The 5931-nt window shown below is 34.2% G+C and overlaps 1 long non-coding RNA gene across 1 annotated transcript in view; it reads right to left on the reverse strand.

The window, feature by feature from the left end:
- LOC107739912 (uncharacterized) overlaps positions 1-5447 on the reverse strand; it is an 8142-nt gene extending 2695 nt beyond the window's left edge. The window contains exons 1-2 of the long non-coding RNA XR_001640043.1: positions 5424-5447; positions 4278-4298 (exon numbers count right to left, since the gene is read on the reverse strand). This is a non-coding gene — a long non-coding RNA (uncharacterized LOC107739912). The remainder of the gene's footprint in view (positions 1-4277; positions 4299-5423) is intronic.
- Positions 5448-5931: the final 484 nt, after the last annotated feature.

A 5931-nucleotide genomic window follows, 5' to 3' on the forward strand; every position in this document is an offset into this window, starting at 1 on the left:
CGTACTCCTGGGGGTATGCGAGATGACGGTGGGGGGTACGCGAACAAAATTCTGAGTTTTGGCATTCATTTAATTCTACCCCAATTTAAAGTAGCATTAAAACCGAACATGTATTTCTGACGGGCAAAATGCCGCTTCTAATGTAAAAACAGGAAAATGGGAGTGCTGTAAATGGTCAAATACATGATATCCAATCAGCTTACCTCATCTTTTGCGGTCAAAACTGACTGCATCCACACAAGCAGCGTGCATGTGATAGGATGCCCGCTGAATATGCTGCTTTAGCAAATCGCGCTGCTGTTCAATGCATCTTTAAAGTAGATCTTCACTTAATAGCATAAAGAGCAAATATTGACACGGACTGAGATCGATTTAAACTCTCTTCGATACAGACACACTCTGTGTGTGTTATGTTTTCATGTTTATTAAGATACGAGCAAGAATGCAAATTTCCCTGAATATCCAAACGATGGCAAATGTGCCATTAATATTAAGTGAACATTTTGCATTTTAAATGTAGCCTACATTTTAAACAGAATATTGTTTGTTCTATTTTTTCAACGAAATAATAGTTCCAACGAAATCCGTATCATCTGGTGTGCGTCTCCAAGCAACATACAGTGGTGTTTCATTAGTGAACGGATCTGCGCTTTGAACGATTCGGAGAGTCAGTGATTAAATGACCCATTCATAACTACAGCGCTTTGCTTCGTTACTGAATGAATGAATGACGCGATGCCTGGCTCAGTAAGACAGTGACTTGCCGCCACCTATTGGCGGTTTTATCTACAAGTATCACTTCGATTTGCCATCATTTATTGCTTTATTTATTATATTAATAATACACTTAATGGAATGTTAAGAATATTACATAAAAAATTACATACAATTAATAAGGATAGAAAATATCTGCCTCTATAAAGGTAAAAAATGCACCTGTAAATCAATTTAAGGGGGCAAATATTGTCCTTTAATAGAAAAGGTGTGACTGCGGTCTAAGAGTGGAAGAGAGGGGGTACGCAGAAGAATGTTAAATGCCCCAGGGGGTACGCTGCTGTAAAAAGTTTGAGAACCACTGATCTAGATGTGCAGAGTTAGTAGACATATCCCAACAGACTTAAGGCTGTAATTAAAGCAAAAGGTGGTTAAAAAAAATACTGACACAAGGGGGTGATCCTTTTTCCAACTCAGTGATTCTGTTTTTTATTTCTTTAATTTTTTTCTGACATGTTGGTGTTATATATTTCACTTGGATGTTTTAAGTTGCACTGAGTAAATACAGATGGATATAACAAAAACAGTGTCCGTCTTTATTTCAGGCTTCAAAGCAACACAATGTGATTATTTTAAAGGGGGGTGATTCTTTTCTATACCTACTGTATATATTTAAATGCATATTTGTCAACTATCAATAATACTGATAAGATAATACTTAATACTACTATTAATAATTACAAGTGCCTGAGGGCCTGATGAGCTGCTGGGTTAATGTATGTTAATCATGTTGTCCACATTCAAACTGATTTGCTGAAATCAAAACTGGGACATAATAAGTGAGCACTCTACATTAAGATTGACGTTTTCGCATTAGTTTTGTCCACTACTAAAGAAATTGCCAATGCCTTCTGTTTGTGTTGAAGACTGAATAATTCCAAATGAAATTCCACTTTCACATTTCACTTTTGAAATGTTATTTTGACAGGAAAATACAACAAAGAATATCATTTACATGTAGCGCTCGCACACTCTCTCTTTCTTCGAATGTGTGAGAGAAAGACTGAGCACTCTCAGGGTGGGGCGTTTTTAATCTAGAGTTTACTGTGTGTCAAATACGCTGTGCATCCATTGAGATGAATTGGAATAATGTGCTATAAAGACGGAGTATGCTCTCAAGCGCACTCTCAGTGTTAATGATAACAGTATTTAATCACCTAGCATGAAAAATTAGTCGCATATGCAATAGACCAATTACCGGTTTGTAAACATTCAGGATGCGCGCGCATCATGGTTGCAGAAAACCCGGGAGAGATAGCCTTTACAGCTAGAGAATTTCACGGATACGGTACAAAATAGTTAGGTTTAAAAATATTATAAATTATATTGATTAGATGTCATTTTCAAAATGTTCTCTGCATATTACAAGAGCTTGTCACCCAGCGATAAGCACTGTTATTCAACGAAATTGACGTTAGAGAGTGGGATAGTCTTACAGATCCGAAACAGGGATGACGTTTTTTTTGTGGGCGGAGCCTATCTGGTGGCAGAAAATTACGGTTTTCAAGTGGCAGTCTATGGAGCCATGGAATAAAATAATAAAAAAAGGTAAATTTGATTTTATATTTCAAAATTATGACTTTATTCTCGCAATTCCGAGATTATATCTCACAATTCTAATAAGGAAAAACAACTCGTCATTCTCTCTTTTCCCCTCGGCTCTTCTGGCTTTTTTCCCTCAGATTTGACAAACTCACTATTTTTGAGTTAAGTCGAGTTATAAAGTCCGAATTAGGAGATATAAACTTGCATTTGCGAGAAAAAAGTCAGAATTGTGAGATAAAGTAAATAAATGTTATGTAAAAATGTTAATAGTAAGGTTTAAATAATATTTCATGCTGTAACTGTAGGGCTAATACAATACATCCCCTATGAACAGCATATGTGAATATTAGACCTATTGTTTAAATCGAACTTATGCTTTAAAAGTAGAGTAATCATAACAGTTTTCATCCATAGTTTGTCCATTTAAACGTCTGGGTTTAGCTTCAAATTGCGTCTTGGACGACAGTGTTCTATAAAAAATTATTTGCATTCCGATCTTGACATCTAAAGGCACAAAAATATTTTTTTCTTTTATTCCATGGATTTTACCCATTTATCTCCACTTGTTCCCCGTGTTTTTCTGCAACCACTATGCGCGCGCAGCTGCAAGTGACGTAACTGTGATGTCTACTCTGAATTGGTCTATAGACTCTTCAATAGCCCTTAATGTGAGATCAATTAATAAAAATTAAAAAAAATAAATCATGTACTTCATTAGTGACCTTGGATTTGAGTTGAAAATATATTTAAGACAATACACGACAGAGCCTGCAGTTATGAACAGACATTGCTTGCATTGTTTCACTGTTACAGTGCTGCATATATACCACAGCATATCACTCATTTATGCTAATCATTTTCAACATTTTTGTGAACATTTTAAAAAACTGCTGCAAGTTCATTTTATAAACCAAACTGTGATCTAGAATGAACATGAAAATAAACATGAAAAATAACATTTTCTGAACTAACACATGATATCAATGATATTTGGAACAATTAATAAACTGACTTCTTGTTATTTATTTATCATTCATTCATTCATTGTAATTACAAATTTAAATCAATCTAGAGGCAATTGCTGGGCCACCATTTCGATACCAGAAATCCAGAATAAGTAACTAATGTGATATTCTATAAAAAGTAAAGATCTAGGAAAAAAGCAGCACAAATTTGTTTTATGTGTAGTTTAAGGTCCTACAAATAATAAAACTTTGGTTAAAATTAGTCATCAAAAAATTTGATATTTGTTAAGCAAATAAACAACAATAATAAAAAGTAATTAAAATAAAAAGTGAGTTAAAAGTCACTGCAGAATAAATATGTTACCAAATGTGAACATATCACTGTGTACATACAGAATTATTAGTTAATAGAGGTAATAGAGTACTAGGAGCTACTAATAAAGTACTGTAGGCTATTGTAATGTAAGTCACATTTGTTGCAAAGTCAAATGTAGCAAATGTAGATTTGATGTTAAATAACTTTTGTATAAACATGTAAGGTTAAACCTTATATGAAACATATATTGGCTACATACAAATATTTTAAGCCTACATTAATCCCAAGACTGCATAAGCATCCTCCATAGCCATTTAGACAGTTACATGAGAGGTGATAGCTATGGGCAGTCTAGAACGTACTGATATCTGCAACCTCAGCAACCATTAATTACACAGTAAAAAGAGAGATAAAAGAATATGGATCAGCTGTTATTTAGAAAGTTGATAGCCAGTGGAGCTGTTTGTAAACAGGTAAGATCATTAACAGATATTTTCCACTGTGATGTCTGATGGCAGCAAACAAATCATACTTGCATGCTTTTGCTTTTCATAATAGTGAACAAATAATATACCTTTGTAACACACCCCCTCCCCAATACTGTAGTTCGAAGAATATAAAAATACTGTGGAGATTGTTCTCAAACTGTTCCAGATATGATGTTTGCAATCACCCACCTATTCATTGTCAACAGCTGTCTAAAAAAAATTAAAAGAGAGAGAGAGAGAAAGAAAGAAAGAAAGAAAGAAAAAAGGAATACATCTCAAATAAACCAAGGAGCTGATTAAATCTATGTGCTCACTGTAATTTAATGAACACAATCTGTCAAATACCACCTAATAAAAAAAAACTGTATAATATATTTATTTCATTCAAGTGCAATATTGATTTTTTATTATTATTAAAAACTATATCAAAGGAATCAGGAAAAAAGTTGTTGAAGTTATAGGGCTATGGCAAGAAATCGTGCACTTATATAATATATAATAACAAACAACCCTTGAATATAATAACAATCAACCCTACTCAACAACTGGAAAGCAAGATTTCATAATAGCAGGATGAATCACAACAGTATAAGAGACAGTGTCATATTTCCCTCCATTTTTAATTGAGAAATTGTTTGTGAATATGCAGCTTTATTTTTCACTTTTTTTTTATTTTGACAGATCTTATTTTTGCAAGTAACACAAAAAATGAAAGCCTGTCAACAATAAAGTAGGCTACAAAGAAATATTCACGGATGTGTGCCGACTCATCTGTGCCAACCACAACATATCTCAAGTTAAAAAACCAGTTTTGCCTGTCACATTTATAAGATAGCCCAGGCATGTTTTACATAGGCATGGATACTTGTTATGCCACATTACAGTGAAGCAGAAAGAAAAAGAAAGCAATGCTTTTCGAGTTTGGCTCTTTGAGTGGGTTATTATCTGGGCAGTGTGGGAATATATGAATTTGTTGACCGGCGGGTGGCTTACAGCTATTTGTGGAAACCAAGCCTAATGTTACATGTTAATCAGCTAAGAAGCTCAGCACACTACATCTGCAGTCTCTCACTCTCACCAGGATAAAAGCACTGAACAAGTCCTCTGTTCTATACAAGATCAAACATTTCCTGCAAAAACAGAAAGCAGTGTCTAATGGCTTGGAGCATATTGATTAAAGTTATAACATGGATGGTTTGTTTGTTGTTGTTGTTATTGTTGTTTTTCTTTGTCTAAGCCTTCTGTCTACTTTGAGATTCCATGACAATGACGATTCTGTAATAACTCTATTCTGTAATTAATCTAATTCAGTTACTACTGAAGAACACAGCTCACCTCCAAAAGTTGGCGCTTGTTTTGTCCCCGCCCAGCTTGTTGTGAACGCCTCTATGATGTGAAGTCCGAATCATTCCAACGAGTCGGTTCTTTCGAACCGGTTCAAAAGAGTGATTCAGCTATCTTTTCTTTTACGTCATACATCTTTTAGTTTTAGAGTATATGTCAGAGACACATGATGCATCCCAATAAAGCCACCTGCAGGGACATACATATTTTATTAGAATATTATTGCGTAATAATAAGTTTGATAATAAGAGTGTTTATTTGGCCTATAAATTCGTTTAGCCTACCAGTTTAGTTCGTTACAGACATGAATCATAAATCAAAGAGTAATTTAGAATGCTAAAATAATTAATACTATACTATACAATACTAGATATTTTAGCATGTTTTACCATGTTCAGAAACATAAAATTATATATTTTTAATTAAAAACTTTATGCCTGTTGATAAAACTGTCACACATGGGCGTCGCTAGGCCATTTTTAGGGGGGCTATAGCTAAA

This window comes from Sinocyclocheilus rhinocerous, unplaced genomic scaffold (assembly GCF_001515625.1).
Source record: "Sinocyclocheilus rhinocerous isolate Xijiao unplaced genomic scaffold, SAMN03320098_v1.1 scaffold5147, whole genome shotgun sequence".
NCBI classification, from domain to species: Eukaryota; Metazoa; Chordata; class Actinopteri; order Cypriniformes; family Cyprinidae; genus Sinocyclocheilus; species Sinocyclocheilus rhinocerous.